Source organism: Sciurus carolinensis, chromosome 9 (assembly GCF_902686445.1).
Source record: "Sciurus carolinensis chromosome 9, mSciCar1.2, whole genome shotgun sequence".
Classification (NCBI taxonomy): Eukaryota; Metazoa; Chordata; class Mammalia; order Rodentia; family Sciuridae; genus Sciurus; species Sciurus carolinensis.
Genome location: NC_062221.1, coordinates 56,210,009 through 56,222,632, shown reverse-complemented (window position 1 = coordinate 56,222,632; position 12,624 = coordinate 56,210,009).

Genomic DNA, 12,624 nt, shown 5'->3' with positions numbered 1-12,624 from the left:
ACATCCTGATCAAATGTTTTATAGTCAAATTTGGGTAAACATGGTTAAATAGATTTTTAACCATGTTCACTAAAGCTCACATTAAAATGTAAACTGCTGCCAATAGGAACTTCCAACTATTGGAGTTGGTCCTCCAAAATGCCAGGCTAATATTTTAATGGCTGCTATCCAGGAGACCAGAAAAACCGGTTTAAAACAAGACCCCAACCTGAGGGGACTCTCCCAATGGAAGCAGCTCCCTTGCTGTCTCTTCGGGAAACTCCTTCAGGAAGGGATAGGGCATAACCATTGTCTATATTCTCTTAATTCTTTTTCATCAGGATGAAGGCCAAAAAGACTTTAAAATTCTGTTTTTTCGAGTTCATAATTTCGATCTGGTGTGCCTAAGTTAATTTTTGATCTATTTTATCCAACTATAAAGTTTTCTTAATGCTGTTTCATTCAAAGTCCAGTTTATAAGGGTTAACTCTCAGTCTAATGAGTTTTTAAAAAATAAGCTGTAAGTCTTTGTTCATCTGTTTATTTTATGTATATGTACACTGGTGTATTATCATGTCTACATATATTTGGTACCAAAATTGACATATGAGCTCATAAATCAAAAATTTAAAAACTGGATTCAAATGCTTTTGATTTGCATAATTTAAAAGGTTTTTAAATTGAGTAAACAAAAATATGGCTTTCAAGTTACTAATACAGTTTTGTTTCGAGGTGGTCAAAAATAATAAAATGTTAATTTTATAAAATGTTTAATATCCATTGTTTCTAGACTTTTCTTCAACAGGAAAGAAATGACTAATAAGGCCCAATACACTTCTCTGATATCTTGGTTTTAAAAAAATAACTAAATTAGATTTAACATATATGGAATTGATCATGGATGTGTTTGTTAGAGACATCTGATTGGTTTAAAAAGTTAAAATGCTAACTGTTAAATATAACATCAAGTACTCTTAACTCCTTAAATTTCACAGGGTAACATACTTAAAACATTTTTGGTGTTTTCATAAATTGGTAAGTTAAAAAAGATTTAAATTTACTTTATATTATCACTGAAAACATGGTTACTAAAAGTCTTAACAGGTATTATTCTATATAAAACATCCAAAAGTTTCAACTATGTTGAAATAGAGTTCTAAAAGTAACAAAATATTTTATCTGATTAAAATTGAGTAATTTATCTAAATTCAGAAATTTGTAAGAGTTGTTTCAAAATGTAAATTTTAAAAAGGGGATCAACAGATTAAAACATTACAAGGTTTTAGCTATAAAATAAGGCCAGCATTATGGTGAAGTGAGACTAAGTTTCATACTCCTGAGATTCTTAGATTCTCAGATTGAATGAATGCATGTGTGTAATTGCTTTTAAACTAGATAATACCCTTTCTGCAGGAGCCTGGCCCAGGAGTCCTTCATTGTTCTTATTGCCTTTGGAGCAGACTGGGTCTTGCCCTACCTGCCTTTCCCAGAGCAGCTGCAGAGAGGGGTGAGTGTGTGTGCAGGAGCACACAAGCATGGGACAATTCTCAGCGGGGAGAATTTGGCCTACTTGGGTAAAGTAGCCAGCCTTGGTCCACTCAGCTTGAGATAGTGGACTTATTAATTCTACCTGTCTGAAACTGTCTCAGATTTCAAGCCTACTCCTTCCCAGTCACTTTATTAGGTGACTCATATCTGTCACATTAGCAAATCCTTCCAATAACCCTGTAATTTAGATATTATTTCCCCCGTTCTTCAAATGAGGAAACATTTTCAGAGAGATTACCTGGATTTATCTAAATCCACACAAATAGTAAGTGACAGACCAGGGTTACAACCTAGTTCTTTCAACCTAGGTGCAAATCCCATGCTGTGTTCCTGCCTTCTCTATTATAAAAGGAACCTGGTGACTGTACAGTAATTTCTCAATATATTAATACATTTAGCAAATTTGTTGATGTTCTGGAAAGGGAAAAATCACTTATCACTGATGGAGATGCTGGAGAGATGTGCTTAAAAAAGTTCCACCATTATAGTTCAGAAAGTAGAGACAAGTAAAAACAGATATTTCTGACGAAGGAAAAACTTTTTTATTTATTTTTATTTTTATTTTTGGTACAGGAACTGACCCCACGTTTGTTCTACTACTGCATTAGACCACCAGCCCTTTTTATTTTTATTTTTTTAATTTTAAGACAAGGGTTGCTAAATTGCTGAGGCTGCCATCAAACTTGCAAACCTCTTGCCCTCCTGAGATCCTGGGAGTATATACATGTGCACCACTACACCCTGCCTGACAAAGGAAGAACTTCACAAGTCAGTGAATGCTTTGAGCATAAAAACGAAAAACAAAAATCTTTTTAAAATGCCACTTAAAGTTCTTTGCTTTTGTTTTCAAGATTTTCATTGATTTTTCATGTTTATCAAATGATGCATTGTTGGGGGCCATGCCGTGCAGACGGCGCCAAGATGGCGCCTGGCAGCCAGCCAGAGGTTGCTTTGATCACATGGGCGGTGAGGAGGTTGATTAACATAAGCACACCCAGGTGATTTGTCATTGATCGTATCCAATTAAGTCTGCACACAACCCGTGCACAGGTGTTCCCAAGTGCTTCTGATTGTGCCTGCTCGTTTTGACCTTTACCGTGATTGGGCAGCTAGCTCCTCACCTAATCTTTGCATAATTGGTGTCAGCCCTACCCTTCACCTCCTGGGGGGGATATAAGCCGGCTCTCCTCGAGCGCCGGGTTCGAAGTTCCAGGCCCCGGGTTCCAAGTTTGAGGCCCCAGGTTGGAGGTTCCAGTTACCGGGTTTCCTGATTCATCAATAAATCGTTCCGAATTCAAGAACCTCCCTACTCTTTTGTCCCCAGCACCAAAAGACTCCCCTAGACGGCGTCAATGCATTCCAATGAAGAAAATCTGGGAAATTCTATCAAGTGTAAAGAATTAGGAATATTTTCATCATACTAATATCACCACCCTGGAGGAACCACACTTAGCATAGTTCATCCCACATATTTTATTTTATTTTATTTTATTTATTTTCTTTTTATTGTAAACAAATGGGATACAAGTTGTTTCTCTGTACATGGAGTAAAGGCATACCATTTGTGTAATCATAACTTTACATAGGGTAATGTTGTTTGATTCTGTTATTTTTTCCCTTCTCCCCACCCCTCCCACCCCTCTTTTCCCTCTATACAGTCCTTCCTTCCTCCATTCTTGCCCCCTCCCTAACCCTAACTCTAACCCTAACACTAACCCCCCCACCCCCCATTATGTGTCATCATCCACTTATCAGCAACATCATTCGTCCTTTGGTTTTTTGAGATTGGCTTATCTCACTTAGCATGATATTCTCCAATTTCATCCATTTGCCTGCAAATGCCATAATTTTATCATTCTTTATGACTGAGTAATATTCCATTGTATATATACATATACCACAGTTTCTTTATCCATTCATCAAATGAAGGACATCTAGGTTGGTTCCACACTCTGGCTATTGTCAATTGAGCAGCTATGAACATTGATGTGGCTGTATCTCTGTAGTATGCTGATTTTAAGTCCTTTGAGTATAGGCCAAGGAGTGGGATAGCTGGGTCAAATGGTGGTTCCATTCCAAGTTTTCTGAGGAATCTCCACACTGCTTTCCAGAGTGGCTGCACTAATTTGCAGCCCCACCAGCAATGTATGAGTGTACCTTTCTCCCCACATCCTCTCCAACACCTGTTTTTGCTTGTATTCTTGATAATTGCCATTCTACTTGGGGTGAGATGGAATCTTAGGGTGGTTTTGATTTGCATTTCTCTTCTTACTAGAGATGTTTCTTACTTTTATTTCTTGTGCTATGGGAGTCCTGTTGAGGAACTCTGGTCCTAAACTGACATGTTGAAGATCTGGACCGACTTTTTCTTCTATAATCTGCAGGGTCTCTGGTCTGATTCCAAGGTCCTTAATCCATTTTGAGTTTAGTTTTATGCATGGTGAGAGATATGGGATTAGTTTCATTCTGTTGCATATGGATTTCCAATTCTCCCAGCACCATTTGTTGAAGAGGCTATTTTTTCTCCATTGTATATTTTTGGCCCCTTTGACTAGTATGAGAAAATTGTATTTACTTGGGTTTGTGTCCGTGTCCTCTATTCTGTACCATTGATCTACCTTTCTATTTTGGTACCAATACCGTGCTGTTTTTCTTACTATTGCTTTGTAGTAGAGTTGAAGGTCTGGTATTGCGATACCCCCTGCTTCCCTCTTTCTACTGAGGATTGCTTTAGCTATTCTGGGTTTCTTATTCTTCCAGATGAATTTCATAATTGCTTGCTCTATTTCTGTAAGGTATGTCATTGGGATTTTAATTGGAATTGCATTGAATCTGTATAGCACTTTTGGTAGTATGGCCATTTTGACACTATTAATTCTTCCTATCCAAGAACATGGGAGATCTTTCCATCTTCTAAGGTTTTCTTTAATTTCTTTCTTTAGTGTTCTGTAGTTCTCATTGTAGAGGTCTTTACCTCTTTTGTTAGATTGATTTCCAAGTATTTTATTTTTTTCAAGGCTATTGTGAATGGGGTAGTTTTCCTAACTTCTCTTTCTGAAGATTCATCACTTATGTATAAAAATGCATTGGATTTATGAGCATTGATCTTGTAACCTGCTACCTTACTGAATTCACTTATGAGTTCTAAAAGTTTTCTGGTGGAATTTCCTGGTTCCTCTAAGTATATAATCATATCATCAGCAAATAGGGATAGTTTGAGTTCTTCTTTTCCTATTTATATCCCTTTAATTTCTTTGGTCTGTCTAATTGCTCTGGCTACAGTTTCAATTTTTTTACTCTATGAATAAAAAGATAATTAATATCCTTGTTTATGGATAATTTCATAACTTTAAAGAAGTACAATAAAAACAATCACAAATAAAGATGAATAAAACTAAAAATAAAAACATATTAGTATGTTCAAGGTTTTATTTGTCAGGATTATTTGAAACAATAGACACTGATTATGGAAATTATTCAAAGATACAGGTCGCTTTAGAATCTTTAGAAATGCAAACAAAGCAGCCAGGATACCTAAAATTGACCCCATAGGGCTTGCCTGGCAAAGACCATGGCTGCTGCTCCTGAACAGGACCGCCTGCACCACTGATCCTGGACACCTGAACCCCCAGCTGAAAGACTACCTGCTGCCTCTGGTAACTGCATGTAGCTCCTGCTGCACTCATTCCCCATTTCCAGAATCTATTTTGTATGCAGTCCTGGTTTCTTTGAAGCATTAACTTCTCATTCTGAGACTGGGATATCACCTAGTTTCAGGCAAATCTGGCAAAACAAGTACCTGGGATCCATGGCTCCCTAGAACGGAAAGCAGGCCCCCCCTTCAAACAGAGATTCCCTCAAATACAGGGAAGGAGTTCAGATGCTCAGTGATCACAGGGATAGACAAACTTCCTTAGAGTCTTTCCCTTCGACGCCCCCAAATCAACCTACACTTTTCTTCCCGCGCTTCACACATTTTTCTTTTAAATACTGCTTTTAAAACAGTAATGCCTAACATAATACAACTATGTCTTATATTCTTAACATCTCCCCATGATGGTTAAATCGAAAACTCATTCATTCTTGCATCTAGGATCCAGGATCTCACACAATTTTCATCCCTCCTCTACTTTTCCTAAATTTCATCTTGAAAATGTGTTCACTATTCATTAAATTATAAAATTATCAAGTATCTTTTTTTATATAAAATATTGAGGGAAGAAAGAACACAAGGAAAAATCAGTCTCAAATATAAAAATATGTGAATGAAAACGTTGTCCTTACTTGTGTAACAAACTACCAAGAGCTGGGCATGGTGGCCCACACCTGTAATCCCAGCAGCTTGGGAGGCTGAGGCAGGAGGATTGTGAGTTCAAAGCCAGCCTCAGCAACTTAGAGAGGCCTTAAGCAGCTTAGCAAGACCCTATTTCTAAATAAAAATTCAAAGGGCTGGGAATGTGGCTCAGTGATTAAGCACCCTTGGGTTCAATTCTCAGTACCAAAAACATTAAAATATAAAATAAAATAAAAAGGCCTGGGGGTATAGTTCAATGACAAAGCACCCGTACATTAAATCCCCAGTGTGAGAAACAGGGGAAAAGGAAAAAAAAAAAAAAAAGGATGAATGAATAAAGGTTCCTGTCACACAGAACCAGAGATTTTACCTAACCTTAACTAGAAACAGTGGATTGTTGCTATCCCACCTAAATACTAAATAAAGATGTACTCATGTGCCTCGTGGTACATACCTGCAAATTCCAGCTATTTGGAAGTTTGAGGCAGGAGCATCCCAGGTCAAGACCAACCTGGGCAACTTAGTGAGATCCTGTCTCAAAACAAAAATTTAAAGTGCTGGGTGTATAACTCAGAGGTAGAGAGCCCTTGAGCTCAATCCCCAGTACGAAAAAAAAAAAAAAGTTCTCAGTTTATTAAAATCAAGAATATATATAATTTGCTGGATCAATAATTACAGCTACTGGGACCCATGCTGATTTCCCCAAAAGACAAGACCCCATATGGAATAACAAATGTAATCAGGATTGTCATCTACTTAAAATAACCCACTGTCATTCTCTAAGATTTATTTGTCTTTTGTACTATCCAACTGGTGAGTCAAACAGACCACAAAGGGAATGACCATCTTTCCATCTCCAAAGGGATTGATATTGACACTACCTGTGGTTTTTGGAATCTCACTGTTTAAGCTGGATGTGGTGGATTGTTTTGTAATCCCAGCTAGCTATCCAGGAGGCTGAGGAGGAGGATCACATGTTCAGGTCAACCTCCACAATTCAGCCAGACTTTGTCTCAAAATAAAAAGGACCAGGTACAAATATGTAACAATAAATTCCATTAGTATATACAACTATACCACACCAAAAACATGCTGGTGGAGGGAAGGACTGGGGATTGTAGCTCAGTGGTAGAGCCCCTCTGGGTTCAATCCCAGGAGCACCAAAAAATAATTAGTTAATTAAATTTAATAAAATTCCACTGTCTTAATATGAAGGCAGAGTTCTAGGACTCCAGTCAAGTAACTGCCATAATAACCCTTAATCTATAGGTCAGAAAGCCAACACTGATTTCAATGCTAATTTGCTAAATATGGTAAAATTCCAACAGTAAAACTCCAGCAATAAGTGCATTCCAAAATATCAACTGCCAAAAATGCAACAACATTTTATTAAAGAAACTCATAAAATGACTGGGGTGAGCTGAGCGGATGTACTCAGAGATCCAGACGTGGCACTTTCCAGGCCTGTCTGCTCACATTGAGTTTGGGCACCACCTGGTGGAGACAACCTATTCTGGTTTAAATGTTTTGGTATGTTTCTAAAATCCTTAGATAGCTGGGACATCCGGAATAACTACACTAATTCCAGGAATATCTTCATCAGGTAGGTAACACTATCTTATTGGCCAAATCAGGAGCATTGAGTTATACTCCACCTCACAGTATCCACGGAAGCCTTTTATTGGCAAAGAACAGTCACTGCAGTTACATTTTTTAAACCTGGTACTCAGTTCATGAAGACAGTTTTTGGTGCTTTTATCAGAGAATTGTCTTCTGAATTCTTCTAGGCCACAGTAGAGGATAGGTGAGAGGCTGCAAAAGAGAATCCCACTACAACATTCCCATTTCTTCAAAATTTTTGAGTCCTTTTTCTACTTGTATCAAGTAATGACAAGACATAAGAGGTATAAAAATTAATAGTTAATTATCGATAAAATTATAATTATTCACAAAGGAAATTCTTACCTATATAGAAAAAGCAAGACTCTATTAGAACCAACAAATTGTTCAGTAAATTTTGCTGCATACAAAATCAACCTTTAGAAACCAATGATTTCTATCAATAGCCAACTAAAGACTATAATTCAAAACAAAATACTAGTTCCATAACAATAAAAAATGTAAAGTAGTCAAGTGATTGGAGGCTGACTCAAGAGGGATTGCAAGTTCAAGGCCAGCCTTAGCAACTTAGCAAGACCCTCAGCAACTTTGCAAGACCATGTCTCAAAATTTTAAAAGGACCAGGGATATAGCCGTGGTAGTGTTCCTGGAACCTCAATGCCAAAAATAAAACATTGATGAAGGGCATGGAAGACGATCCAAATAAACTTAGTAACAGCTATGATCTTGGAATGGATGATGTAAGATTATAACGATATCAGTTAGGGTTTCACAAGTTAGAGTTACCTACAAATTTGATTCAATCAAAAGTCAAAAAATTTTTTAATATTGGGCATTGAACCAAGGGGTGCTTTACCACTGAGCTCAATCCCCAGTTCTTTTCATTTTTTAAGACAGGATCTTGCTAAGTTGCATAGGACTTCATTAAATTGCTGAGGTTGGTCCTGAACTTGAGGTCCTCCCGTCTCTGCCTCCCAAGTTTCTGGGATTACAGGTGTGTGCCACCACACCTGCCTCACTTTTGTAGTTTTTTGTTGTCGTTGTTGTTTTTGTTTTCTTTTGTTTTTTAGGACCTCAATAAACATCCACACAAGTTATTTAGAAGAATAAAGTTTCACAAATATCTCAATTTTTTTTTAAAGTACAGTCTATCAGTCAGTATTAAACTAGAGAAACAAAACTATTAGGAGATGTATTTTAAGAAATTTAGTCATGTGGTGTGTGATGGCACAGTCCTATAATCCTGTAAGCCCAGTGGCTCTGGAGGCTGAAGCAGGAGGATCTCAAGTTCAAAGCCAGCCTCAGCAAAAGCTAGGCACTAAGCAACTCAGTGAGACCCTGTCTCTAAATAAAATACAAAATACAAACTACAAAATAGGGCTGGGAATGTGGCTCAGTGGTTGAGTGTCCATGAGTTCAATCCCTAGTACCTATCACTCCACACACAAAAAAAAAGAAAGACAGAAAGAAATTTAATCACCCAGATTTGCCTTGAATTTATGATACACCTGCTCACCCTTCCAAGTAGCTGGGATTCAGGTATGTACCATCATGCTCAGCATGTCCTTCCATTTTTAAAGACCCACTATAAACCCCTAGTAATAAAATGATTTAAAGCATATTGTTACAAGGTTGGTCAGATACACAGAACAAGAAAACTTAGAGATTGAACCATGTATATCTTAAATATATAAAAATCTTAATATATAACAAAAGGAAACCACAAGTTATTTCCTATCCATTGTTGGGGAAACATCTACATACGTGGAGAAAAACAAAATGATCCATATCTCATACCACACACAAAAATGGACTTTGGATAAAATTTAACCTAAATGTGATGCATGAAAATAGCAAGTAGAAGAAACTATAGAAAGTATTTGTAATTGATGGATAAGAAATAACTTCATAAACAAGACCTCTCAGTCCACTGGTAGATAGTTTGAGGTCTTATAGAAAGGAAATAAAAGAAGTGTTTTGGAGTCTGCATCAGAAACTGAGAAGCAAGCCATGCAGTCTAAGTCACAGTCCCCAATTCCTGAGGCCCTGGCTGGGAATGATGGGGAAGTGTCACAAGGAGGAAACAAAGGAAGAGATGCCTTCCTAGGAACTTCCTGGGCTAAGCAGGGGAAACTGAGGAGAAGGGAGGGAGGGTTTTAGCTGGTTGAACATCAAAAACTGTTTGAGACCGACTATGGGACCTCTTACCTAGCCATGATGGTGGGATCTGAGATTTGGGTTAGCTTTTATTTTTCTCAACTCAGTCCATCCCTCTGAGTCTTCCCTAATGGTCTTAGTCCTATAAATATTCTGAAAATGATATTAACATTAAGATATTCTATTTAAATAGCAAATCAGCAAGAAAAATCTCTCATCAGATTTTCCACATTCTCATCTCCAGTCCAGTCGGGAAAATCTGTCCCTGTACCAAATCCTATTTCCTGTGTTGTCATGATGAAAACTGCCCAACTCCCGTCTCCAAATGGATCTACAATCTGTTCGTTCTCTTCATCTCCCTTCTCATTACCATGTGGCAATGGTCTCTCCTTGGACCAACACAACAGCTTCCTAACTGTGCTCCTGACTTTCCCTCCCTCTCAAATAAAAAGTGAGTCCAGTACTTTCCCTAACTAAAACATTTCAATAACTTCTCGCCTCATTTAAATAATATCTGACATCCTTTCCATGAAGTACTTGCTAACTAATTGTGGACAAGAGCTTGCTCTCAGTGTTTCCTACTAATTCTCTGAATCCTGACAGCAAACCTAGGAAGTGGGCGTCATCATCATTCCTACTTTACAAAGGAGGCCACAGAGACATAGAGCTTAAGCTCGCCCAGGTCTCTCAGACCCTGGGAGGCAGGAGTCCACAACAAGGCAGACCAGGCCCTGCTCTCTGGCCCACAACCCCTTCAAATACCCAGCTGTGCCACTGCAATCCCCTGCTCCTGGAATCTGCCATACCTTCTCCCCTCAGTGCCTTTGTGATCCCACTGATCCCCTGCCCAGAACACGGGTTTTCTCTGCTCTTTAAAGGACCGGGTGCTTCTCACTCTCTGGGTCTTCATAAATAGGGAATGGTAAAATAGGTCATGGTACATATTTACAGTGGAATACCATGCAACTGTTTTATGATCCAAGATACATCTGTGTGTACTAATATGCAAAGCCATTTAGCACATTTTATTTCACTTTTTTTTTTGGTGCTGTGGACTGAACCCAGGGCACCTGGCACATCAGGAGCGCTCTACCACTAAGCCATATTCCCCAGCCCTTGTTTTGCATATTTTAGATTGCTGAGTGTTAAGATAAATATGTAAAGAATTATTCTGTGTGAAAAGTATTTAATTTATAGATTTATCAAAGGTTGAGAAGGATTTTGCAGTACTGGGGATTGAACTCAGGTCCTTGTGCTTGCAAGGCAAGCACTCTGCCAGCTGAGCTATCTCCCCAGCCCCTGTACAACATTTTTAATTGGAGTGAGCTCTGAGGAGTGAGACAGGATAAAAAAAGGAAGAATGGGAAATAGGATCTTCACTTTCACTTTTTGCTTTTCACATTTCTTATTGTTTGAATTTTTTAAATTCAGTCTATATAAGTAGTATAATAATAATTCTAAGATAAAGCACTTTTGGCCTAAGTTAAATGCTTGAGCTCTAAATTTTATGATTTTGATACTCTGATTTTTGCTATCTTCACCTCTCCTTGAAATCTCTAGGTATATGGAGATCTTTCATTTCTTTCTCTTTAAAAAAAATTCCTTGTTTAAGCTAAGTTTTTCCTAAGTGCTGGGACATTCCAAAGTCATTGATTGTTTTTACTAAATTATTTACACTATCCAGCCATAATTGGCCTATTAAATGTTTTCTGCATATCCTCTAAATCCTAAGCAATCTCATGAAAGTCTGCCTTAACTAAATCTCCCATATTTTGACTTCCATCTTCATAATTCCAAGCACTGAATGGATGTTCAGTCACTTTATGTACAGAAAGGCTGCGCTATTACTTCTCTGAAGACACCCCTCAGCACCACCACTGCCCTGAAGATCCCATTTATTCAAAGTAAGTCTTCCTTACTGGAATATCACTCAGTTTTAAAGAAGAATGAAATTCTGGCATTTGCTGGTAAATGGATGGAGTTAGAGAATATCATGCTAAGTGAAATAAGCCAAGTCCCAAAAACCAAATGCCCAGTGTTTTCTTTGATATGCGGAAGCTAATTCACGCTAAGAGGGGAAGGACAGGGAAGAATAGAGTTACTTTATAGTAGGTAGAGGTTAGTGAAGGGAGGGGAAGGGGTATGGGGGAAGGAATGCTAGTAGAGTGAAACAGATATTATTACCTCATCTACATGTATGACTGCATGACCAATGTGATCCTGCAATATGTACAATCAGGAAAATGAGAGATTACACTCTGTCTACATAATAAATATTAAAATGTATAAATGCATTCTACTGTCATGTACATCTAATTAGAACAAATTTTTAAAAAGAAGTAAAGAGAAGGCTAAACATTGTGGGAGTAGTGGATGTAAGGAGGAGCCTTCCCCCTGGCTCTGAGAGATTGAGTGCCCGAAGGAGAACCTCCTTTCTCCTCCAGAGATGAAATCCAGACCTTGTTGGACAGAGCACCGCCATGGCTTACTGGAACACTGAGAAACTGCTCTGGTGACATGCTGTCAGAACTTGATGGGAATCAGCCCCATGGACTTTTCCAGGAATCTTTCCTCCAGGTGCCAGGGAAAGCTATTCATGGGGTAGTGTCTCATTTACAAAGTCACCTGCTGTGGTTCCTGGCTCCCTAGGCTGATCAATGGGCACAAGTTTGACCCCATTTATAAACACAATATCTATTTCTTGCTAAAGGGGGTCCTAGAAAGACTGAACTGTCTACCGCATCAAGTGGGACACTTGCTTGATCGGATCCAAGCCTGTTAGAGTCCTGGCCAGTCCAAAGCACCCCGGCCACTCTGGGAGAGAGCAGGAGGAAGTGATGGCTCTATTTTCATGTCAAATCCCCATTTGGCCTGGGAAATGTTAAAAATAAACTTTCACCTGCATCTGATTTTCCTTTGTTAAAGCAGCTATTGTCTGTTTGAACAAAGAGGTAGCAAGGGCCTCTTTCTGAGCAGTTCACAGAGTTCAAGCCACAGCCCAAATTGGAGGGACACAGATGTTAATG